Source organism: Felis catus, chromosome D3 (assembly GCF_018350175.1).
Source record: "Felis catus isolate Fca126 chromosome D3, F.catus_Fca126_mat1.0, whole genome shotgun sequence".
In the NCBI taxonomy this organism is placed as follows: Eukaryota; Metazoa; Chordata; class Mammalia; order Carnivora; family Felidae; genus Felis; species Felis catus.
Genome location: NC_058379.1, coordinates 71,136,877 through 71,164,370, shown reverse-complemented (window position 1 = coordinate 71,164,370; position 27,494 = coordinate 71,136,877). Strand labels below are relative to the sequence as shown.

At 37.6% G+C, this 27,494-nt stretch overlaps 1 long non-coding RNA gene across 1 annotated transcript; it reads left to right on the top strand.

The window, feature by feature from the left end:
- The first annotated feature begins 5,286 nt into the window (after positions 1–5,286).
- Positions 5,287–27,238, top strand: LOC111557241. The gene is made up of 3 exons (XR_002737094.2): positions 5,287–5,721; positions 20,707–20,854; positions 26,925–27,238. It is a non-coding gene; the product is annotated as an uncharacterized LOC111557241 (long non-coding RNA).
- The last annotated feature ends 256 nt before the right edge of the window (positions 27,239–27,494 follow it).

Sequence of the window (27,494 nt, the reverse complement as noted above, 5' to 3'; positions counted from 1 at the left end):
CAAAATTAAAAATAGAACTACTCTATGACCCAGCAATTACACTACTAGGTATTTACCCAAGGGATACAGGTATACTATTTTGAAGGGGCATATGCACCCAATGTTTATAGCAGCACTATCGACAATAGCCCAACTATGGAAAGAGCCCAAATGTCCATTGATGGATGAATGGATAAAAAAGATGTGGTATATACATACAATGGAGTATTACTCAGCAATCAAAAGAATGAAATCTTTCCATTTGCAACTATGTGGATGGAACTAGAGGGTATTATACTCAGTGATATTAGTCAGTAAAAGACAACATAATATGAATTCACTCATATGAAGACTTTAAGATACAAAACAGATGAACATACGGGAAGGGAAGCAAAAATAATATAAAAGCAGGGAGGGGGACAAAACATAGGAGACTCTTAAATATGGAGAACAGGGGGTTACTGGAGGGGGTTGTGGAAGGGGGGATGGGCTAAATGGGTAAGGGGCATTAAGGAATCTATTCCTGAAATCATTGTTTTTGCACTATATGCCAACTTGGATGTAAATTATAAACAAACGGAAGGAAGGAAGGAAGGAAGGAAGGAAGGAAGGAAGGAAGGAAGGAAGGAAGGAAGGAAACCAACTCAAAATGGACTGAAGATGAACTAAGATCTGAAACCATAGAACTCCAAGAAGAAAACAGGCAGTAAGCTCCTTGATATCAAACTTGGCAGTGATTTTTTTTTCTTTTTTGACTTACCACCAAAGGAAAGGCAAGAAATATGAAAATAAATGAGACAACATCAAACTTTTAAAAAGCTTCTGCACAAATATCATGAACAAAATGGAAAGTCAACCTACCAAATCAGAGAAAACATTTGCAAATCACATATCTGACAAGGTTTGATACCTAAAATATATAAAGAACTCATACAACTCAAAAGCAAAAACCAATCTGATTAAAAAATAGGCAGAGGATATGAATAAACATTTTTCCAATGAAGATACACAGATGGCCAACAAGCACATGAAAAGTCATTCAATGTCACTAATTATTAGGGAAATGTAAATCAAAATCATTGCAAAAGATCACCCCATACCTGTTAGAAGGGCTTTTATCAAAAGGACACAAAATAACAAGTGTTTATAAGGATATAGAGAAAAGGAAATCCTCTTGTGAGGCTGATGAGAATGTAAACTGATGCAGTCACTATGGAAAATAGTATGGAGATTCCTCAAAAATAAAAATAGAATTACCATGTAATCTAGCAATTTCACTTCTGGGTATTTATCTAAAGGAAACAAAAACACTAACTCAAAAAAAATGTTTGCAACTCCATGTTCATTGAAGCATTGCTTACAATAGCCAAGACATGAAAGCAACATAAGTGTCCACTGATGGATAAGGAAATTGTAACACACACACACACACACACACACACACACACACACACAGAGGATTAGGCCATAAAAAAGGAACTCTTGTCACTTGTGACAACATGAATGGGCCATGAAAACATGATCTCAATTATATATGAAATAAAAACTAAACAAAACTGAGCTAAAAGGGAGAGAACAAATTGTTGGTTGCCAGAGGTGGGAGTGAAGGATGAACAAAATGGGTGAAGGGGATCAACAGGTACAAACTTCTAGGTATAAAATAAGTAAGTTATGGCATGTAATATACAGCATATAATATATAGCACATGGGATGTAATATACAGTGACTATAATTCTGTATTGAGTTTTCGAAGTTGCTAAAAGTAGATCTTGAATAAGGATAGATATTCAAACTGATTAATCATTTTTGAAGCCAAAATACCATTTTCATCAATCATTTGGACAAATATAAAAAGTATAAGAATATACAGTGTTACTGAACTTATGAGGACTCTGGTAGTCTCACAGATTTTGGGGGGAAGTATTAATTGCCATAAACTTCTGTTAAATTCATATCTGACTTATAAACTGTGGGAATTTCTGATTGGATTTCTTATATAGTACCATATGTATTCAAATATAAACATATCAAGTTTTTATTACTGTATTTTTCTAGTTGCAAAAGATTCAATATAACCGCCCATCAGTTAAATGAAGTAGGTTATATGCAGTGAAATACTTGATAGCCATTACTGAATAGGAAGTTCATCCCAATGTACTGATAATGGAAAGACTGTTAAGACTTTAAAATGATAAAGGTGCAGAATTGTGCAGTCTTCTCTCATTTTGTTAAAATAAGGCAAATGCTTGCATATGCATGTGAAGTTTCTGGGAGTTTCTACAAGACAATTTCAACTCTGAAGAAGGGACTAAAGGTCTGAGTTGAGAGAGACATTTACTTTTCACTATGCAGTGGTTTTGTTGTGTTTTTTTTTTTTTTTTTTGGCCATATGAAAATATTACCTTGAGATTTTAAAAGAAAATACGAGAGACAGAGAAAGAAGTGATTGGATTTAAAACAAAAAACAGCTTTTAGGACAGGCATGTGGTCATCCATGGTGGCTGTGCTGAAGGGAGAGCTGTGCTGTTTGCAATGCTGAAGTTATGTGTGTTAAAATTGGATGATATATCCTCAACACCTGAAATTCAGGAACTCTACTGACCTCTGACTCTAGGAATTGTTCCCATGAGAAATGAAAATTTGCTGAGAGGGTGACAAGTAGAGCTTACATTTGGTTTTACTTGATAGAAAAATCGGATATTTTGAGGCAAGCTTCCGAATGGATCATGACACAATTCGAGGTGCAAGAGCACTGTTTATAAACTAGAAGCTGCTTTGAAGCTGAGGGTTTCTTTTGTAGACTGGGAAGCCTGCTTAGGTGGGATTCCACTAGCTATAGGTTCACTTGCAAAAGCTTTCTGCCAAGTGCAAAATCCACACAATAAGCAGTTTTCAAACTACATCCCTGGAGACCAAGCTTGTTAAAATTGTTCTTCCCTAAACAAATGTGTATTTGAAAAATGGGAAAATACTTATTTCACAGTTATCCTTTGGCCCTAGGGACAATTCAAAGAGTCTCCTGTTGAACTAGGACCAACCTGAGGGACATATTAGCTGATGTTGGCAGGGGTCAGTCCTAGGGGTCAGTCCTAGGCCCAGTGCTGCTTAATGATGTCTTGTCCTCCACCAAAGGACAGGCTCATCAAGAGTACAGGTGGCATCGAGCAGTCAGGAAGGAAGCAGCATTCTGGACACAAGAAAAGAATTCAAATTATATTAGTAAATTGGAAGCAAAGAAGAAAAGCAAACAGAAGGAAGGGGAAAAAATGAGACGTACTTAAGATATTGAGAAGGAAATAGCCAAAATGTAGGGAAATAACTGCTTATAACTAAACCTGGGAGTCAGTGTAAGTAACAGGCCCTTGGTCAGTGTTTAGCCAGAAAACCCATGCTGTCAACCACAGACAATGGAAGAAAAGGATTCTTTTATACCAAGAGCTAGTCCGGCATCATTTTGAGATCTCTTTTCATTTCTGGGTTCTAGTATCTGCCTGGAAGGACATTAAACAAATCAGATATGGTGTTATGGCTGACAAATAGGACCTAAATGGAACTACAGAAGCAGCAAATATCATGTATGAAGATTTCTAAGAAGCATTATGTGAGTGACTTCAAGAAGCATGCCTTGACCTCATAGCAGCTGAAAAGTTTACAAAAAAGGTTCATGTCACAGCACCACTATGTTTTAATGGTGATGAAGTAACATTCTCTTTTAATTCAAAAACCCCTGGGAGCCTGTTAAGAAGATAACTGCCTCTGTGCTATAGACTTCCATGGAGCTCTGTACTTGTTATTCGTAATACTTACTGAAATTGTAAATAAATAATTCTTTCTACAAATATTTGCATACCTACCGAGTGCCAAGCACTATTCCAGGCACTAAGTATTTATAATTCCTCTAAATTATATTCTCTAGCCAGTTTTTTGTAGAATTCATCTCTTCCTTAAAGTAATAAATCTTATACAGCTAGTAAAAACCCAGCTGACACTCTCAATTTTGCCTGGAGATCTCTTTGTGCAAGCCCAAAACATCATTAGTTACATTTTCCATCTTCCAAGCTACCCCAGGAGACTGCTTTCCCAAGTATTTCACAATTACATAGAATGGCTCCAATTTTTCCAGTTTCCTCCAGCATTGACGTTTTTTCCCCAGCCTTTGGCCCATTTTCAGAGATGAAGTCAATGATATATTGTAATTTTTAACACCTCACTCTTGGCATCAAGTCCTACAGAATTTATGTTTGTCACCAACAAGTCATAGAACCATCAACTGCAAAACATAGTAGTTTAAAACAGTAAGCAAATGCTCATGAACCTGTAGGTCAGTTGGACCAGTCCTCTGGCCATAACTGAACTCATTCGTGTCTCAGATGCAGGTTGGCTATGCAGCTCTGTTGACCTAGAATGGACTCAGTTTAGGTAACTAGAGTGACTTGACACTCTGCCACATGCCTTTCATTCTCCAGAAATACAACCCAGGTTTGTACTTAAAGCAATCATAGACAAGCAACAGAGCAAGTAGAAATGAACTACCCTTCTCTGCTTACCTCATATTCATTAAAGCAAATCACACAGCTGAACTCACTGTCAAAATGAAGGGACCTCTTCACCACCACTAGGTAAGAACAGCTACAAAGTCACATGTAAAGGGCATGGATACAGGGAGAGATAAATAATTGGAGCTATTAGCTCAATAAATCTACCAAGAGACTATAACCATAATTCATATAAAAAATTAGGTCTTGGTGACAGTGGGAGTGGTAAAAAAAAATCAAAATCCGGTTCTTTATGGAGGTTGAGAGGATAAAATATTCTGGCTGACCAGATGCACATGAGAGAAAAAGCAACAATGATGCTGACAAAAGTTTAGCTTGATGATGTGGGACAACAGACTTGGTATTAATTGAGGTAGAAAGACTGAACAATAAAATAGGTGTGAAAAAGACTATTAGGATCTTCATTTTGGACATTGTCCAAGTTAAAAGTAACGGCAAAACACACCACCTCGAGTAGCTTATTAACAACAACCACATTGATATCGATATTGCTCACAAATCTGTGGTTTGGGAAAGGTTCAAGAGCAATTGCTCATCTCTGCCCCATTCGGCATTAGCTACAAAGGCTTGAAGGCAAGAAACTGGAACCATCTGAAGGCTTGCTCTCTCATGTGTCTGGCAATTGACACTCGGAAGACTCAAACAGCTGGCACCTAGAAAACCTAGGGATCCTCAGGCATCTCTATCTTTGTGACCTCATCATATGGTCTCTATGATATGGTGGCTTCAGGATAGCCAGACTTCCTACATGTCAACTCAGGACTCCCAAGGTAAGAGTTTTAAGAAAGGAAGGCAAGGAAGACACTTATTAATCTTATTAGTTTTTCTAAATGAGTCTCAGATGTCATACAGTGTCAGTTCCACAGTACTATATTCATTACAAGTGAGTCACTCTCAAGGTCAGTTCACTTTTAAAGAAAAGGGTCTTAGATTCTCCCTCATGGGAAGGAATTGTCAAGTATTTGTGGACATCTTTTTCAAGCCCCACAAGCATGATAAGCAATGTGTTCATTAGACTTCCAAGTACAGATGACAAGGAGAAGCCCATATTTACCAACCTGGAATTCGGAGTAGAAATCCAAGCCAGTAATGCAAATTTAAGAGCCAAAGAAAAGATTCATACACCAAGTCATAGGACACTCCAAACTTAAAGGCTGGAGAGATGAGACAGAAGCAGCAAACAAGGTAAGAATGAATGGTTAAAAAGAAAAAAATCTGTGGAGAAAAAAACAGAAGTATGATTTTTCAATAATTATTTTCCACACAAAACGTAAGCTATGTAAGCTATATAATGGCAGCAACTATTATCTTTCTCCTTGTGAATTTCTAGCACAATGCCTGTAGAAACTCAAAAATAAAGTTATTGGATAAATAGATGTTAAACTATAGAAGATTCGAGGTTGGGGCTCAGTGCCTGGGAGGATGGGAAGGAGTTTATGGTGAGATGTCTAATTCTTGGAATATACATAAAGCAGGTGGAAATGCACTTCTGGACTCCTCCTATAGTAAGTCTGAGTCAACTGGTATATCACAGAAATGGAATGTGACATATCAGAAGAGGATTAATCCTCCAAAGAAGGAAGGCAATAGAGAAATCAATGATGTAATCTTGAGGAGCACAATTTCTTACATTACCCCCCCCCCATATGCCAAGCTCTCAACGATGTGGTCCTTGTTTAACTTTCCAGCCTCATCTCATATCTTCCTTCCCTCTTAATTTCTATGCTCTAGCCACAATAAATACTTCTTTTCCAAAATGACATTGTTTATCTGTGGCATCACAGGAATATTTTTCTTCACTATTTCACAAGATTTGCCACATTTCAGGTATGTTTGGCCAATGGTCTCATCTGTCCCTGCTATCTGATCCAGGATCAGGAGCAAAATGACAGTAAAGGAGAATGAAGTTGAGTCTAGCATATCAAGGCCAACTTGTTAAAAGGCCAGATGGGGATAGAAAATAGGAAGAGAACATATACTGAATGAGTGTAGCATGCACTATATATGTTATATTACTTAATCCTCACAATCCTGTAAATGTGGTATCAACTCTATTTTACAGAAACCATAAGGTAAATTTTTTCTAGGTCACATGGCTAGTGGTTGGATCCAATACTCTGAAGCAATGAATGTAATAGGTATGGGAACTCAGGCATGGGAAGCTTAGGAAACTCAGCTATTGGAAAACTGGAGTTCAAAAGCAGAGATTATTTATCAAAATCGTGGGTCCAATCTTTGAGATCTCAGAGGACAAGCTAGAATCACAAGGGGAAGTAGCTGGGAAAGGAAATCTGTTCAGGCACTATAAATTTGAGCAAATGAAATCATAGTTGGCATTTCTAATAGAATTATAGTATCTGCATGAGTCCTTTTAAACAGAATCTAGAGATAGTATTTGCATTTCATATATTTGTAATAATTAGCCATTTTGAAAGGTAGCATTGGTAGAGATATTTACAGAACTGCACATATATTTATAGTTACCTATACAATCATAGGTGAGCAGAACACTTCACTGTTCAATTAATGACTATTTAAATAATAGCCTGAATCACTGGATCAACTCTTGTTGAGATAATGTAGCTTTGCAAAATAACAGCAGGAGCAGAGAAAAATGCTCTTGGAAACCATGCTATAATGTATAATAGCGGGAAATTTTGTCCACAATAATGTGACCTCAGGTTAATACACATAAGCACAGGAGGTCTTCTCTTTTCTTGCAGTAGAGGGCTTCAGTAATCAAAAGTACTTGTTGAGAATTATTATGTATCAGGTACGATGGGGGATACAAAGATGAAAAGAAATAGTCTTTGTCCTCCAAGAGCTTACAACTACAAAACATAACTGGCAGTCCCAGGTAACAAACTCACATGTAAAAGAAGTGTAAAACACATGGTAATTACCTTAACTCACCCTTCCATAAAAGAAAGAAATCACTATGGGTTGGAGGTAGTTTGAGAAGGAGTCCCACAGACTGGGAAGACACAAATGAGCCAAATTCCAGAGGAAAAAGGGCCATCATGGGTTCAGGGTGAGGTAGGTGGCCAAGTGTAACTCAAAGGGAGAATTCATACTGTATATCAAAAGAAGTTGAGAATTGAATGGAAAATTTGGCCTAGCTTTAGAGTCTGAATTCAATCCACTGAAGAAATTTATACAGAGATAGGACACAGTAAAACATTTGATGAAGTGTTTTTTGGTAAAATATGCAAAATGATTTGGTCCTTCTAGTATTTTCTTTTCTCCCTTCCCATATAGAAAAATAATGTAACTTCAGTATATGTTTCAATGAAATGACCTATTGTCATTTTCTGTATAAGATTCTTTCCTTCAGTAACTCTTCAAGATCCAAAAAATATATATTTACTAAGTTAGCCTTTTTGCCACATTATAGAATTCCCATCCTCCATATTCAGTTCTAATTTTATATCAAATTCATTTATGTATAATCAAACTGGTACATCCACTGGTCTTATATTTTATTATCTGAAAAATGATATCAATCCCTTGGAAAAATGGATTTTACCCCCAAAGTCATTTTACAACTTCAGGAACTAGCCATCCATTTATCCTGGGTGAGAACCCACGAATACTGAATTCCTTCTACAGCAGATACATGTTGAACTTGGATGTAAGAGCAGGGAGTAGAGATCAAGTAATCAAAGACTAACAAAAGACTAACAAAGACTAATATGGGGCAATTTGTAGATAATAGCAAATATTACTAATGCCACCATAAGCACAAAACTCAGGATCAACTAGCCAAATGATTCAAACATTTCTTTCCTGTGTTGGGAGAGCCTAGGATGGTACTAGATTACTCATTCATGAAAAGCTCCTGTTCTGAAACAGCCATAAGTACAGGAAAAGGGAGTAGAAATAGCTGGGGCACTTTTCTAACAATTTGGTCAACAACACATTATTTCAGGTTTCAAAAATCTTGTCAAGTATGTGGGTCTGAGTCTGAGAAGAAAGTGGAATAACCAGGAGGACCACAAGGTGAAGGTCAGAGCAGAATGCAGTAAACATCAGTGTCTTTGGACACAGAGGATATTGAGACCTAAAGGCTATTTGATGTCATGCTACGATGTTCTTTGTCTTTCTAATACCAGAAATTAAAAAAAAAAAAAAACCTAGCTGTAGACATCTGAAGGAAATAAAAGAGTTACCAAAAAAACACAAAATACAGGACTTTTTTTTAAGCAGTAGGTAATTTGGTTTTATGGTCCCAAACCATGATGATTTGTTTAAATTCGTTCTGACTAAAAGAGAGCAGAAACCAAAAAACAGTACTCATTAGTTGCCATCTCAGAATTGTTTCAGGCCTCAGATTAATAATTCTTTCAGCCTTCACCCAGGACCCTTTTACCTTAATTCTTTTATAATCACAACCACCAACACATCTTCCATATGCAAGACACTGTGTGAAGCACTTTACATTAGATTGTTTAATATTTATAATATTGTTAATAAACTATTAAGACTTCAAGATAAAAAGCTTCTGCACCATGAAGGAAAAAATCAACACAACTAAAAGGCAGACTATAGAATGGGAGAAGATATTTGCAAATGACATACCTGATGATAAAAGGGTTAGTGTCCAAAATCTATAACGAACTTATCAAACTCAACATCCAAAAAACAAATAATCCAGTTAATTAGGAAAAAAGGAAAGAACCCAAATAAATAAAATCACAAATGCAAGAGGAGAGATCACAATCAACACTTTAGAAATACAAAAAATAGTAAGAATATTATAAGCAATTATATGCCAACAAATTGGGCAATCTGGAAGAAATGGATAAATACCTAGGAACGTATAAACTACTAAAACTGAAACAAGAAGTAGAAAATTTGAACAGATCCACAACCACTAAAGAAATTGAGTCATTAATCAAAAATCTCCAACAAACAAGAGTCCAGGGCCAGATGGCTTCCCAGGGGAATTATACAAAACATTTATTTATTTTTTTTTAAGTTTACTTATTTATTTTGAGAGATATAGAGCACAAGCAAAGGAGGACCAGAAAGAAGAAGAGACAGAATCCCAAGCAGGTTCTGTACCATCAGTGCAGAGCCCAATGTAGGGCTCAAACGCACAAAGCCTGAGATCACAACCTGGACAAAATGGAAAGTCAGACACTTAATTGACTGTACCATCCAGGCACCAATTCTACCAAATATTGAAAGAAGAGTTAATACCTATTCTTTTGAAGCCATTTCAAAAAATCAAAATGGAAAAAAAGCTTCCAAAATCATTCTATCAGGCAAGCATTACCTTGATTCCAAAACCAAAGACCCCACTAAAAGGGAGAATTACAGACCAATTGCCCTAAATAACATGGATTCAAAAATTCTCAGTAAGAGGAGTGCCTGGGTGGCTCAGTCAGTTAAGTGTCCTACTTTGGCTCAGGTCATGATCTCACGGGCTGTGAGATCAAGCCCCACATTAGGATCTGTGCTGAAAACTCAGAGCCTTGAGCCTGTTTCAGATTCCATGCCTCCCTCTCTTTCTACCTCTCCCCCACTCATGCTCTCTCTTAAAATAAATAAACTTTTTTTTAATTCTCAACAAGATATGAGCAAATTAAACCCAAGGATACATTAAAAGAATTATTCAACACAATCAAGTGGGATTTATTCCTGGGATGCAAGTAAATCACAAATCAATCAACATGATACGCCACATTAAAAAAAGAAAGGATAAGAAGCACACAAGCCTCTTAATAGATGAATAACAAGAATTTGACAAAATACAGCATCCATTCTTAATAAAAACCCTCAAGACAGTAGGGATAGAAGGAACATACCTCAACATCATAAAGGCCATATACAAAATACCTCAATATCATCCTCAGCTAATAACATCCTCAATGGGGAAAAACTGAGAGCTATCCCCCTAAGGTCAGGAACATTACAGGGATGTCCACTCTTATCACTGTTATTCAACACAGTACTGGAAGTTCTAGTCTCAGTAATCAGGCAACAAAAAGAAATAAAAGGCATCTAAATCTGCAAGGAAGAAGTCAAACTTCCACTCTTTGTAGACGACATGATACTCTATGTGGAAAACTAGTAAGACTCCACCAAAATCTGCTAGAATTGATACATGAATTCAACAAAATTGCAGAATCAATATACAGAAATCAGTTGCATTTCTATACATCAATCATAAGTCAGCAGAAAGAGAAATCAAGGAATTGATCCCACTTACAATTGCACTAAAATCCATAAAATACCTAGGATAAATCTAACCAAAGAAGTAAAAGATCTATATGCTGAAAACTGTAGAAATCTTATGAAAGAAACTGAAGAAGACACAAAGTGGAAAAACATTCCATGCTCATGGAATTGGCATGATTGGATTATAAGAAAATATTGTTAAAAGGACTATACTGCCTAAAGCAATCTACACATTCAATGCAATTCTTATCAAAATAACACCAGAATTCTTCAGGGAGTTAGAACAAACAAGTGTGAAATTTGTATGGAGCCTGAAAAGACCCTTAAAAGCCAAAGTAATGTTGAAAAAGAAAACCAAAGCTACAGGCATCACTTCCAGACTTGAAGCTGTATTCCAAAGTTGTAATCATCAAGACAGTATGGTATTAGCACAGAAACAAACACAAAGATCAATGGAACAGAATAGAGAACCCAGAAATGCATCCACAAATTTATGGACAACTAATCTTTGACAAAACAGGAAAGAATATCCAATGGAAAAAAAGACAGTCTCTTCACCAAATGGTATAGAGAAAACTGGACAGTGACATGCAGAAGAATGAACCTGGACCACTTTTTTACACCATGCACAAAAATAAATTCAAAATGGGTAAAAGACCTAAATGTAACACAGAAAACCATCAAAATCCTAGAGAAGAAAATGGGCAACAATCTCTGTGATCTTGGCCACAGCAACTTCTTATGAGACATATCTCCAGAGGCAAGGGAAACAAAAGCAAAAATGAGCTATTGGGACCTCATCAAGATAAAAAGCTTCTGCACAGCAAAGGAAATAATCAGCAGAACTAAAAGTCAACTGGAAGAATAAGAGAAGATATTTGCAAATGACACATCAGATAAAGGGTTAGGATCCAAAATCTATAAAGAACTTACCAAACTCAACACCCCCAAAAAAGAAAAATAATAATCCAGTGAAGAAATAGGCAGAAGACATGAATAGACACTTTTCCAAAAAAAAAAAAAAAAACACATCCAGATGGCTAATAGACATAAGAAAAGATGTTCAACATTGCTCATCATCAGGGAAATACAAATCTTAATCACAATGAACTACCACCTCCCACTTGTCAGAATGGCTAACGTTAACAACTCACGAAACAACAGATGTTGGTGAGGATGTGGAGAAAAGAGAACACTCATGCACTATTGATGGGAATGCAACCTGGTGCAGCCACTCTGGAATACAGTGTGGAGGTTCCTCAAAAAATAAAAAGTAGAATTACCCTACGACCTAGCAACAGCATTACTAGGAATTTATCCAAAGGATACAGGTGTGCTGATTCGCAGGGGCATATGGACCCCAATGTTTATGGCCACACTATCAACAGCCACATTACAGCAAGAGCCTAAATGTCCATTGACTGATGAATGGGTAAAGAAGATGTGGTGTGTGTGTATGCACACACACACACACACACACACACACACACACACACACAATGGAATGCTATGTGGCAATGAAAAAGAATGAAATCAACTAGAATTCAGATCAAAAATTGAAAAGAAAAAAGTTATATTTTCACAGTATCACAATTATTGTTATGCTCATTCTATAGATAATGCTTAGAGAGGTAAAGCTAGTTATTCCTAAAGGCATATGTGGTGACATCCCAAGTGTTTATTTCAAAAGTAAGACTGGCTGTTAGAATTATCCAAGGAGTTGATTAAGCTGAAGATTCTTTGGCTTTACACAGATTCTATATGTTAGAGATTATCAACTTTGTCTGAAAAATCTACTTGTTTAAAAAAAATTATTTTCCAGAAAATTAAGATGTAAAGGATTCAGAGACTAAGTTACTTGCACAGTTGGTAAGTCACAAAGTCAGAGGTTGAGTGCAAGTCTCTCTTCCTTGATAGTCTATATTCTGTCTTATATAGTTCTGTTTTTCCTGCTCTATCTAGTACATTCTTCAGCCACTCCCATGGACCACTTGGACTTTAGATATAATACCTTACCTCCACTCTGAGCCTGTCATCCTCACTTTTATAATCAGACCTCAGGAGAGGTTGTTAGTGTTCACTGAAGGCATATTTGTAGTCTACTGATTGAGAGGCCATGATCCTCAAAGTGACTGTGTGACTCTGTGCAGATGATCATAGGTTATGTAAAACTAAGATGTCTCAATTTACTCCTTTAAATAACCACCAACAAAACCATAAGAGAAGAGGAAATTCTATTAGTGAAACATGTTCTTAAGAATAAAGAAAACATCTGAAATGGATATAAGTTTGGGGCTCACGATGCTTCTCTTTCTGCTAACATGTTGGATAAGGATGTACTGATAACCAGGGAGAAACAAGAACCAGGACAAGAGACTGAAAGACACAGGGCAATCTAGCCACATTATGTAGGTGAATCTTCTACACTGGAAAGCCTCTTAAAGATGGTGTCATGAAGCTCTGTTAACTCAACGGGCACAATCGTATTCCTTCATCAGAATATACTGCCTGGCCTATAGCACTTAAGAAGAGAAAAACCATCTGTAACCAAAAGTATCCACAGACTACCAGAGAAGTCAATAAAATATCAGGTGTATCTTTGAGGAATACTATTCTTCTACGGATCCACAGTCTTTATTCTGTCATTCAGAGATTAAGTAAACAGAGTAATTATCTGGGTATCTGCTTTTCTTCACTGAGAAACAGAAGAAGCAGCCTTTTATTCGTATAATGTTCATCAAAGAACTGGGGAAGACATGTTTTCCAAATTTGCCATTGGCAAGGACATTGACTTTGAGCGAGACTTTCCAAAGAATATTAACAAAGGAGGACACAGCGAGGCCCAAAGGAGAACACAGGAGAGATGGTATTAAAAAGCAGTTTGGTTAGAAATATGGATGTGGAAACCAGAGGACTCAAGAGAGAAGATGGTATCATCAGGTCTAGGACAACAGGCAGATAGAGTTGAATTGTGCAAAGGACAAGAAGGCTTGAAAGAGATGTGATTTTCTGAAACCACTGTTATCTTTTTCATCCAACAACCACAAATCCTTCGTCTTTAATTTTCTCCCTCATTCACATGTCTTTTGGTATCCCTTCTTCTATTTCCAAAGAATACTGGATGGCATGTTCTATTGTGAATTTTCGTAAATACATTGTAATGTGAAGTTTTAAAATTGTACAGTGATTAAGAAAAAAGCCCTTGTTAAAAGGACTTTCTTTTCCTTACTCTTCTACCGTCAATTTCAAGTAGAAATAAATTGTCTACATAGCAAGCCTATTTCTCCAAATGCTGTATGAAATTACACAGCTAAAAATACATCCCATCTTTTTTAAGCATGTCAAGTAGTTACAATATGTCAGGTTGTTACTTTGAAAATGATTGTGATATCAAAAATGAAAGATGAGGATTTCAGGTAGGAAAGAGGCAGTGATAGCCAAGGGAGATTTTATCTATAAAAGATATTATCTCCATGTTAATAGCCTCCAGAGAGAAAAAGAAGGGAGCCTATGGGCAAAAACATTAACTTGATATGGAAAAGAATCTGATCTGAACTCAAAGGCTTTACAACATTTTAGATGTCAAATCAACATCTCTTTAACCCTGTAAAGGTAAAGCTGGAGCATAAAGGGTTAATTCAACCACTTCAAGGGGCAAACACCCCTAGAAGAGCCTTTCTAATAGGCAAAGAGAAAAGAGAGTCAATATAAATTGGGAAAACATAATGGTGTATTTCTAGAAGAATATACTCAGAGAAATGAAACTTAAGGTACAGAACATGCCAACAGTTCAAACTAACAAGTTCTGTCAGCTTCTTTCCTCCCAAACGGGAAAAATAAAGGGACCACAGTAAACAGAAAGTAGAAATGCTTACAAGTCAGAATATACTATCTTTCAAGATTTAAAAGAGACATTCTCCTTGGGGGAAGAGAATTGTTCCTCTAAATACAAACTAAAGATTTTCAAGGGAAATAATCCACTAAGTTTATTCTTTTCTTTCCCTGATTCTGGCATGTTCGAGGCAAACTACTTCAGCTGTTGTTGTGGGTTTTTTTAATTCTGAGAAACAAAGAAATAAACAGAGATGTAAAAACTCTAAATGAGGCATTTTAGATTCAAACATGTCAGCCAATAGCTTACATAGGAGTCAAGATGGACTACAAAGGAGAAATTTATTAGTTCAAGAAGGGACAGCTCTGAAATCCACTATAATTTGTTGTTAATTTCTGTTCCAGGGTGGCCTGAAACAATTCACACAACTATATATCCTTATCTCCCAGACTGCAAAAGAGGAATAATTTTCTCAACCCCAACCTTATAACCATATAATAAGACTTAATAAGATAATGATTCTTAAGGGATTTCAATAACCTGAAAGAGAGAAGCAATAAAACATATCTTATTATCATCAACATATGCATTTTAGAATAATTATTTTAATGGCTCAATTTTCTCTCATAATAATGAGGACTACAATCTTGGCTAATTTAACTGAGGAGTGTCTTTCATGCTTGAGTTACTATACATGAGAATCAAATAAAAGCCTGCCTTCCTTCCTTTCCTTTTCTCCTTCCCTCCTTCCATTGTTGCTGCTGCTTTCATTAAGTATTTCATCCATGGGGAAAGGGCATTCTTGCCTCCTGTAACTCTCCACTTGCTAAAATAACTTTATATTAAACTTTCTCACGTCTCAGGGTCTCAGGTTTCAGCCCTTTAGAGATACCTCCATTGATTCTTAGTACTCCAGAAGGATGATGTGATGCTGCCTCTTTTCTCATCTTGTTTCCATGTACTATCTATGCTGATGAACACATATTCAGAAAAGCATCTGTGGAGTGTATTTTTATTTGGCTTGGCTTTGAAGAAAGGAAAGAACACAGTGGAGTAAGTCAGAGGAGCTGGCTGTGCCAGCGAAAGAGCCAGAACTCTGAAGTGCTGAAAATGATAATAATTTTCAGAAAGGGTGAAAAATGATACCAAATGTTTTGTAATATTCAGGTGACAAATGATTACCAACACAGAAAGGAAGTCAATACAAACTTTCGGCATCTATTTATTTCCTTGCAGTAACGTAGACGAAACTGAAATTATAGAAACAACTAGACCTCAAAGAAATGGGATGGTTAGAGTCCAGGTGTTTTGTGGGGAAAATGCTTTCCCCAGGGTTTGAGGAAACTCAAGGATTAGCAGACATTCTGGGTATTCTTGGACTTTTAGTTCAATATTTATTGGACTTCTCTTATGTGCTACAATTTGCAAAGTGCTAGGACTCTAAAGAACAATAGAATACACTCCTTTCCTGTGCCAGTCACTGGATGTGACTCTGTGTGGAATCCTTTTTAAAGATGGCATGTGTATTAAATGAACAAATGATCACTAGGTGATTTTACAAATCAAGGAACTATGTTAAACAGTTTCAAGGTACAAAGAAATATGTGTCACAGACTAGGAGTCTGGAGTTCTCTCTTGTCCAGCAAGAGAGTGGATGCAGAATTGAATATGAGAGAGGCTACTGTCCAGGAGGAGACAAGAGCCCCAAACAGGGGTTTCAGCTCTGTATTTATTGATCTCTCAAGATATTACCCACGTGGTGAACACAAAGAAAACAAGATCTTATACATGTGAACGTGGAGAAAACAATTAGACAGTAATCATTAACTTGCATAAGAAGCAAAGGGTCTGGGGGGGGGGGGGCAGGTGGAGTTTGTGATCAAAGTACAATAGTATATTGGCATCAGATGGAAAGTACTCATGATCCCATTACAATATCTCGATAGCTCCTATTACAATATCTCTGGCATTTTTCACCCCGTGGTGGTGGCTTTCCACCCTAAGCTCTTTTTCTAACCCATTTATGTAAGTAGAACCTGTTTCCCCACAAATATGAACCTTTTTGTTTGAATACAAAGCATGCAGTCAAATAATTACTACATGCTAGAGTAGAAGGTAAGTGCTAGGTCACAGATTAATAATAATACAGCAATAATTATTATTCACAAATAGTCCAGAAAATAAATGGTTTCCAGCTAAGTAGATCCATGAATGCCTCATAAAGAAATAATAGATTGTTGGGTCTCCATGTGATTGTTGGATCATAGGTGCATGGATTACAAAGAGAAATGTTTGACAAAGATATATATGAGAATGTATGCAGAATTCAACAATATCATATGGGCTACTTGGATTGGCATATGGGGTTTATCAAGGTATCAAAGGAAAACTTTGAAAAATGATGACTTTATTTTAGACAAGAAATTTCAACTCAACCTAATAGAAAGAAATGGAACCCCAAGTCATAAGTGGGTACTTCTCACCTCTTGTGTCTCTCCTTAGATGGCACCACCTTTGGTCCTAATTATTCCCTATTATTCTACTCTGTTTTGTCTTTCATACCCCCACTAAATTAAAATTATTAACTTTTTATTTTTTTACTTTGCATTGCCTGCCTCTTTCTTATACTAAAAGCTATGAGAATAGAGACAATGCTGCTTTTGTTTATCATTCCATAACAAGCACATAACATAGTGCCTGAAAGCATATCGGAGACACTTAATATATATTCCCTGAATACATACTGAAGAAAAAAAATCCCTGAACGAGATCTTGCCATTTGAAACATGAATGGACCTAGAATGTCTTATGCCAAGTGAAATACTGTATGATCTCACATGTATGTGCAATCTAAAAAAAAATGAACAGAAAAACAAAAACAGACTCATAAATACAGAGAATAGGTGGTTGACAGAGGGGAGCTAAGTCGAGGGATGGGTGAAATAGGTGAAGGAGGTTAAGAGTTATTTACAGTTATAAAATAAGTAAATAATGGGGATGTAAAGTACAGAAGAGAGAATGTAGTCCATAATATTGTAATAACTTTGTATGGTGACAGATGGTACACTCTGTGAGCACCGCACTGGGAGCACTGCATCATGTACAGAATTGTCAAATCACTGTGTTGCACACCTAAAATTAATACAACATGGAATGTCAACTATAATTCAGTTAAGAAGAATTTCTCCAAAGTGGCATTTTACTAACTTCTTCATGGCTATAAGGTAGACTGGATGAGAGAGAAGAGCCTGAGGTCAGGCAGGCACGAAAGTAGATACACAAAGTATCAAGTGATGAGAGCCATAATCAGGAAAGGAAGTGGGAAAGAATCTGACTGATGGATTTAGGATAGAAAGGGTCAATAAAACTAGATTTGGGCAGCCAAGAAAATGAGAGAATACAAAATATCTCAAGCTTCAGATTTAAGGAGTTAGACAGAGGCTTCACTTGGGGGAAATGAGAAAAGCCAGAAAGGGGAATGATATGGAGGGTAAACGAGTGAGCGTGGCTTAAAACACGCTGAGTTTAAAATGCTAAGTGGATACATACATACAAGTGGATATGCAAGCAGTTGTAAACTCCAGGCTGGGGCTGTGTAATGAGCAAGGCTAGGGATATAGATTTGTGGTCACTTGACCAGAGAGATTTTGTAACCTAATAAATGACATGTCCAAGAGTGACATAAAGAAAATGGAACAGACGGTAATAGCCAGAATCGTAAGGAACGTCCAAGTTGAGAGACTGGAAGGAAGAAAAAAAATGAATTAGAATACATAAGGCCCTGGATCAATCATGTACAGTTTATAACAACCTATAATGAGAAATGCTTCAAATATCCCACCCTCTGGACTGCTGCTTCCTCTTTGTTCCCACTCACATTTTAGCAGTTCTCAACCGCCAAGTTCAAACATGTATACCAAAGTAGTTGACCCAAAAGGCAATTCATGGTGCTTAGCCCCTCCATAATCATCACTGGACTTCCCAAGCCATTCCCTGACAAGCATACAATCTAAATAGAACCTCGTACTTGTTATGCAAATACAACTTCCAAAAAAAAAAAAAAATCCCCTGGGTGCCAACCTTCCCACCCAATGGTGGCTCCTGGCCTACTAAAGGAAAACCATGTAGCTGCCCACTGGAGCACACAGAGGTGCAGACTTATCTAAGCAGGCCCAAGGGGCTGTATGAAGAAGGAACAATCCCTCTCTGGTAATGATCTGTGCATTTTACAGTTGACAGAGGTAAAATGGCCTTATTGACCATTTTCCCTCAGAGACTCCTAGGATCAACTTGCCTAAGTATGTACGTGTCGTTCAATTTAACCCCTGTTAGTTATATATAGTCTCTCTTGGACCAGGGGTTAGGAGACAGGTCATTTGTGGTCCATTCTTACTACATTCCAAGATGAGTCAGTTCTCTTTGCCCCTAACTTCCTCCATTTAGAGAGAAAAAGGAGCTCTTAGGATGGAGGCTTAAAAAGTGGCTTAGACTGGAAGGTGGGACAATTTTCACGGGGGGAACTAATGGTAGTGGTAGATGGAATTCATCAGGCTGTGGTCCTCCCTGAAGGCAAGCAAAGAAACAATGAGATTCCTACAGGTTCCTTCTCATATGATGGCTCCTCATGAAGGATGATAAATCCTTAGAAAGCCCTCTTAGTAATTAGTAAGTTAATAAATCAAATTGAGTATTAATCAATACATAAAGCCATAGCATTGACCTCATATTTGAAACAAGGAGAGCTTAAGCAGCAAATCTTTTACAGTATTCTGAAGCTCTGTTCCAAACTACAATAGTTCACAGTCTTGTCAGGCTACAATCAATTAGTTCATAGATTTAACTGGTATGATTCCCAGGATAACACAATGTCAGTCTGTAATCAGGGAGTTTCAATAGCTAATCAGAGGTTATAATTTAAGAAAATCAGGGTAAGGCCTGCTTTTGACAAGGAATGGTATTTTACTTTTAAATTTTATAGAGGTGATAAAAATAATTTAGAGAACTTTTAAGTACTTCTTTCAAAAGGAGCTCAAAGCACTTAAGCAAAATCAACGCATTATTCCTAAGAATACTTACAGAGGAAGTAGAGGAGAAAGCAATTATTAGGTTGTATAGTTTATAGATTCAACAGAGGAAATGTTATATGCAGAGTTCCTTTTTAACAAAAAAAAAACAGCACATTTTATTCAAGCTCATGCAAGCACTCTGGAAACAATCATTAAGCAACAAAGCCCACACTGGGAATACAACCATCAAGCCAGGGGTCAAGATATTCAGCTGAGACCTAACTGGCAATGGTGCCATGAATAAGTCACCTTATCTTTCTGTACAATGAGGGATTGTTCTGGAAGGAGTTTCTCAGCCTTGTCATTATTCATATTTTGAGCTGGGTAATTCTTTGTAGTGGAGAGCTTCCCAATGCATTAGAGGATGTTCAGTAGCATCACTGGCTTCCATCCACTAGATGCTATTAACAACCCTGCATCCAGTTATAACAACCAAAACTATCTCCAGGTTTCCAGACATTGCCAAATGTCCCATGAGGACAGAAGGGTAAGTAATGGCGCTGGTAAACAACCACTGTTTTAAAAGACCCCAAATTCCCACCTGTTCTACCATCTTATCTTTTTTTTTTTTCTCAGATGGCCAGAGTACACAATAGGAGGGTATGATCCTAGGAGCAATCCTATGACCTTCAGTGGAACTCACTAGACCACCACAAGGCTGTGCTTGGCCAGAACCAACACAAAGATACATGGCACCTTTCACTGTAGTTGTTTTAGATCCTCTTGCTCAAACCTTGTTACAAATATCTGGAGTCAGACACGCTACCTTTGCACCATGAGGTCCCTTAACAGAGACCATGGGGGAGGGAAAGGGAGGAAAAAAAAAGTTACAGAGAGGAAAGGAGGCAAACCATAAGAGACCCTTAAATACTGAAAATAAACTGAGGGTTGATGCGGTGGGGGGTAGGGGGAGAGAGGGGAAAGTAGGTGATGGGCATTGAGGAGGGTACCTGTTGGGAGGAGCACTGGGCCTTGTATGGAAACCAATTTGACAATACGTTATATTTAATATAAAAAAATATCTCTTTCTTTTCTTGGTTTTATTGGTATGGCCCACTGGAACCCAACAACTGACTTGGCTTCCAAAAGTTTGGATCTCAGGTTGGAATGCAGCTTTCATTCATTCTCTGACTCCTCATTCTGAGTCCCTCTGAGCAACTATCTTCCAAAGAGCTTTGGGTCCAAGGAATCGTCTGTCTCATCCCAACAGCAATTTACCGTTTCTGGAAAATTTTAGGTCAGTAAATATGTATATTAAAAATAAAAGAAAGTTTTCAATACTTTGTTTCCATTTTGTTGGTGGTTTCCTCAAGAAAAAGGAAAGAGGGGCGCCTGGGTGGCGCAGTCGGTTAAGCGTCCGACTTCAGCCAGGTCATGATCTCGCGGTCCGGGAGTTCGAGCCCCGCGTCAGGCCCTGGGCTGATGGCTCGGAGCCTGGAGCCTGTTTCCGATTCTGTGTCTCCCTCTCTCTCTGCCCCTCCCCCGTTCATGCTCTGTCTCTCTCTGTCCCAAAAATAAATAAAAAACGTTGAAAAAAAAATTAAAAAAAAAAAAAAGAAAAAGGAAAGAGGAAATGTGGGGAACAATGGGAATTTGGAAAAAAATAGAAACATAGGACTTCAAAAGGTATTATTACTTATTGAATAAATCATTTCTTCATTTAATTTCTGAACTAAGCCTTGTACTAGGCACTAGTTTGGAAAAAAATAGAAACATAGGACTTCAAAAGGTATTATTACTTATTAAATAAATCATTTCTTCATTTAATTTCTGAACTAAGCCTTGTACTAGGCACTAGTTTAATAACAAAAAGCTACCCAAATGAACTAAAATCAGCAATTTGAAAAGTATTTGTACATAAGTGTTTACAGAAGCATTATTCACAATAGCCAAAAAGTGGAAATAACCCAAATGTCTACTGATCAAAGAATCAATGAACAACATGTCATATATCCATACAATGGAGCATTCAGCCTTAAAAAAATGAAATGTTAATGCATGCTATAACTTGGATAAAGCTTAAGGACATTATGCTAAGTGAAATAAAGCCAGGCACAGAAGAACGAATACTGTATGATTCCATAGGAGACCCTAAAATAGGCAAATTCAGAGAGACAGAAGTGGCATAGAAGTTACCAGGAGTTGGGGGGAAGGCAAGAATGAGGAATCATTTTCCAATGGGCATAGAATTTCGATTTGGGATGATAAAGTTCTGGACATGGATGGTGGTGATGGTTGCATAATACTGTAAATATATTTAATGCCACAAAATTTTATGCTTAAAAATGGTGAAAATAATTTTTATGTTATATGGTTTGTTTTATGTTTAAAAAAAGACAAAGACAAAATTTGAAAAAGATACATAAGACAGTTTTTGCCCCAAAACTGTGCATAAACAGAGATTGTCATATATACAATTATACAAGGCTGGGAGAAGTATGATAAACCGTTTGGAGTCAACAAAGGAGGGAGAGAATCTTTTTCATAATACTTTAGGGCTAAGAAGAGATAAAACACAGCAGACTAAATAGCTTCTACACAGCAAAGGAAACCATAATCCAAAGGCAAGCTACTAAATGGGAGAAAATATCTACAAATCACATATCTTACAAGGGGTTAATATCTAAAATTTATGAAGAACACATACAACTCAATAGCAAAAAAAAAAAAAAAATAGGCAAAGACATTTTTTCCAAAGACAACATATAGATGGCCAACAGGGTACACGAAAAGTTGGTCAACATTACTGATAAGGAAATGCAAATTAACACCACAAAGAGACATCATCCCATACCTGTTGGAATGGCTATTCTCAAAAAAGACAAGAAATAACAAGTATGGGTGAGGATGTGGAGAAAAGGGAATCCTTGTGCACTGTCTGCGGGAATGTGAACTGGTACAGACACTCTGGAAAACAATATGGAGTTTCCTCAAAAAATTAAAAATATAACATATGATCCAGCAATTCCACTTCTGGGCACTGATCTGAAGAAAATAAAAAACACTAACTGGAAAGGATATATGCAACCCCACATTCACTGTGGCATTATTTACAAGAGCCAAGCTAAGAAACAACCTAAATTTCCATTGATGGATGAATGGATAAAGATGCGGTATATATACACTGGAATACTATTCAGCCATCAAAAATGAGATTTTTCCCATTTAAGAGAACACAGATGGACCCTGCCTGCATTATGCTAACTGAAACAAGTCAGACAGAATAAATGTCTTATGATCTCATCAATATGTGGAATTTAAAAACAGCAACAAAAAACAAGTTCAGAGATACTGGTGGTTGTCAGAAGCAGGAAGCAAGGGGTGGAGAAATAAATGAAGAGAGTCAAATGATAAAAACTACCAGGTATAAAATAATTAAATCATGGGGATGTATGGTGACTATAGTTAATAATAGTGTTGTACGCTTGAAAGTTGCTAGATTTTTTTTAAATATGAAATTTATTGTCAAATTGGTTTCCATACAACACCCAGCACTCATCCCAAAAGCTGCCCTCCTCAATACCATCACCCACCCTCCCCTCCCTCCCACCCCCCATCAACCCTCAGTTTGTTCTCAGTTTTAAGTATATGAAATTTATTGTCAAATTGGCTTCCATACAACACCCAGTGCTCATCCCAAAAGGTGCCCTCCTCAATACCCATCACCCACCCTCCCCTCCCTCCCACCCCCCATCAACCCTCAGTTTATTCTCAGTTTTTAAGAGTTTCTTATGCTTTGGCTCTCTCCCACTCTAACCTCCTTTTTTTTTTTTCCTTCCCCTCCCCCATGGACTTCTGTTAAGTCTCTCAGGATCCACCTAAGAGTGAAAACATATGGTATCTAGGTATGACTTATTTCACTTAGCATAACACTCTCCAGGTATGACTTATTTCACTTAGCATAACACTCTCCAGTTCCATCCACGTCGCTACAAAAGGCCAGATTTCATTCTTTCTCATTGCCACGTAGTATTCCATTGTGTATATAAACCACAATTTCTTTATCCATTCATCAGTTGATGGACATTTAGGCTCTTTCCATAATTTGGCTATTGTTGAAAGTGCTGCTATAAACATTGGGGTACAAGCTCCCCTATGCATCAGCACTCTTGTATCCCTTGGGTAAATTCCTAGCAGTGCTATTGCTGGGTCATACAGTGTGAAAGTTGCTAGATCTTAAAAGTCTTTATCACAAGAAACAAACGTGCAGCTATGTATGGTGATGGATGTTAACTAGAGTTACTGTGATCACTTCACAACATACACAAGTAGTGAATCATTACGTTCACCTGAAACTAAAATGTTATGCCAATTAACCTCAATTTATAAACGTCTCAGATTTCAGACAGCTCATACTGCATATTATATCATAGCACCAGAAGGAGGGTTTAGGGGAGCATATCACAATCAAACAGAACATGAATATACATGTGAAATAAGAACTACAGATAAATTAAATCAGTTCAATTAAATATGTATATCTATATCTAACTATTTTTATGTTGGATAAAATCATTTCCTAATTGGCACACTGGTTTAGGTGTGACCAAGGCTGACCCTTGGAAGTTAAACAGAGAACCTGAGAGTCCAAAAGGATAGTAGCTGTAATGAATCCCTGAACGAAGTATGAAAAACTCAGGCAGTGCAGGCAAGGTTGTGGAAAAGTGGTACATGAGAACAAATGCGCGTAAGTCCCATACAGGCAAGGCAATGTCACATGGTCATGGTTGGTGCACCACAGGCACACAAGAATGTGCTCAATGAACTCATTCTGCCAAATTCAGCCTTCTCACCTAGAGCTTCTATTAGCCAGTTGTCTAGATACACAGTCACCAAAGACAAAGTGATTCATTCGGTTAAGTGTTCCTAGAAGAGGACCTAGTTAATTTTTTTTTAACATTTATTCATTTTTTGAGAGGCAGAGGGAGACACAGAGTATGAGCAGGCGTGGGGCAGAGTGAAAGGGGAGACACAGAATCCGAAGCAGGCTCCAGGTTCTGAGCTGTCAGCACAGAGCCCGATGCAGGGCTTGAACTCACGAACTGTGAGATCATGACCTGAGCCGAAGTCGGAAGCTTAACCGACCGAGCCACCCAGGCACCCTTAGAAGAGGAACTACTTCAAGGGAAACTGAAGTTTATTAAGTGATAAAAGGCAAAGAGAATGGCATGAGCAAAGTCAGGATGATCTGAAATTCAAAAGGCAAGATCAGGACATCCACTGTGCCTGAGTCTCTACGTATGTGGGTGTGTGTGCAAGTGCACTAGGGTTGGAGGTCAGGAGGAAACTGGGAAGACAGGTTAAGGCCACATTATGAGGAATTGTTACCTTTGCCTTTCACCTCTTGTGATACTTGTTGTGTTCTTCACTAGGTATTGACTATAAGTAAATGTACTCCCATATCAAGTAATAATTATGCAACTGTTATTCAATGTAATTTCAGTGTTTCTAACTTTTGTGTTAAACAAATTTACTACTCTGTAAGGAATCTCCTATTTGTTAGTCTGTGCTGGATGTTATAATATCAGCAAAAATGTGACAACAGGAGAAGCCAAACTGCATTTCTCAGCTCGAAAATGAGACTATTGATGCTATTTCCTGGGACTCTAGTGAGGACTGCTAAAATAAATGCTAAACGCCTTTCACAGTGCCTGGTATGCAGCTAATGCGCCATAGGAGGTAGTTATGAGTAATGCTCTTATAAAACAAAATTATAGTACAGCCTCTTCACCTGTCACAATCAACACTAGTAGTCAATCAAAGTCCATTAAAGCAGGAAATCGTTAAGATGATACACACAGGTATCTAATATTTTAACTAAAACAGGTAAACGTTTACTTATCTGAAAAACTTTTGATATAGAATACTTTTGAGTGTTAGTCTTCTCATCAAAATTTTAGGCCACCTGTATTGCATAAGACATATCCTCAGTATCTCCAGTTCTGTTTCTGTAAAGTGAGGAAGAATTGAAAATCACTGACAAGGGGTACCTGGCTGGCTCAGTTACTGGAGTGTGCAACTCTTGGAGTTGTGACTTCCAGCCCCACGCTGGGTGCAGAGATTACTTTAAAATAAAATCTTTAAAATCACTGACAAAGCATTCTGAGTGCAGAATCTATCTAGATTTTGAAGACACTGGGTGACTTGCCCACACTTAATTGAAACCATTTTCCCCCTAGAATAATTGGCATTTGAGATTTTTCAAAGTTCTTGAGTTCTTTTTCAGAGTAATATAAGGCAAAACTAAAACACCTTTCTTTTCACCATGATATTTTATTGGTTTTCAAAATATTTAATGAAATTACACTAAGTTGCACCTGTTGTAAACAGGTTGGCCTGTGTGGGAACTAACACAGCTGACTCTCAATTAGTAAAAGCTACAAGAAGGGGGCCTGTACTAGCTTCAAGCATCCATAGTGGAGTGGTCAATGGGCAGTATGTCTTTGGGGCCTAGGGATGCACACGGACCCGTTCCCTCTCCGAAGAATGACATCACTGGAGAGCACCTTAGAAGCGCAGGATCTGGGGCCCAAATACTAGCCTACCAAATACTACATGCATTTTAGCCAAATCCCCAGGTAAGTTTCATGCACATTACAGTAGGAGAAACTTCTCAAACTTTCCAGCATGACTTTCCACTACTCTCAACCCTGAATGCACTTTCAAATCCCTTAGGGAGCTCTCAAAATCCCCAGAGGCTGGGTGCCAGACCAATTATTTCAAAACCTTTGGGGAGTGGAAATTCTGCATACTTAAAACAACAAAAACACCTCACCAGGTGATTTCACTGTGCAGCTGAAGTTAATTTCTCAGAGTTGAAGTGCCTCAGAACCACCTAGGAGACTTTAGCTAAACTCAGATGGCTAACCCCCACGAGTCTGGTCTATGGTAGAACCCAACTGATGCTCCTACTGTTGATCTTGAGAACGCCCTTTGGGAACAACTTTCTGGGAGGGCAAGAATTCACTTGCATCTGATGAGTTTGGCTTAACCTCAGTGACTTGATTTAGGGGTAATTTAAGGCAGCTTCAGCTGTTGCATGCTTTTGAAATTAGGGAACACTCCAATCAGACACATTTTTTTTAAGATGCAGTGGGAGAGAAAAGGAAATCAACATGCTAACACGACCAAACTGAAGTTACTGTGTGCGTGAAACAATAGTCATCCAATCCACCTCTTTTTCTGAGCTGGCACTCCTAAAATCTTTCTCTTTTGAAGCTTGTTATCACAAATTTCTAAAAAAGTTAAACTCTGTCCAACGTAAGAAAAGCCCCCTACATTTTTATGTGGTTCGCTTTTTCTTCCAGAAAGGATGCAGAACTATTTCCTCATGCTGCAGACAGGGTAGAACTCTGAAGGAGGCTGAAGGAGGCAAGAAGTGGCTGAAAGGCTCAGTCGCGCCGTTCAGAGGACTTGCAACAAATTGCCTGAGCAACGTGCTATTTCTCAGGCTGCATTTTTGCATCAAGTAAAGAGGTGATTTTTCAAGCACATTTTTTTTTAATTCTACCAAACTTAGCCTATGACAAGCCTTGTGAATGTTTCTCTGGATCTCAATTCTCAGATTTAAAGTAGCATGAATTTCTGGGAAATAAATGCTCTCTCATTTTCAGAATTTCAAAGAAATGTAGGTAGCTCAGTTTAACGACAATTTAACATATGACGGATTCCTGTTTAGTATGAACAAATCCAATTTTACATAGAAAACACTAAGTCACTGCAAGGATTTAATACTGTATTTCACATATACAGGTAACATGATCACTCAGAAATTTTGCTTACAAGGTGAATATGTTTGGAAATGAAATCAGCTCAACTACATTTCCTACACAGCAATAAGATACACCCCAACAAATAGGCCCAAGAGGAGTGTTTTC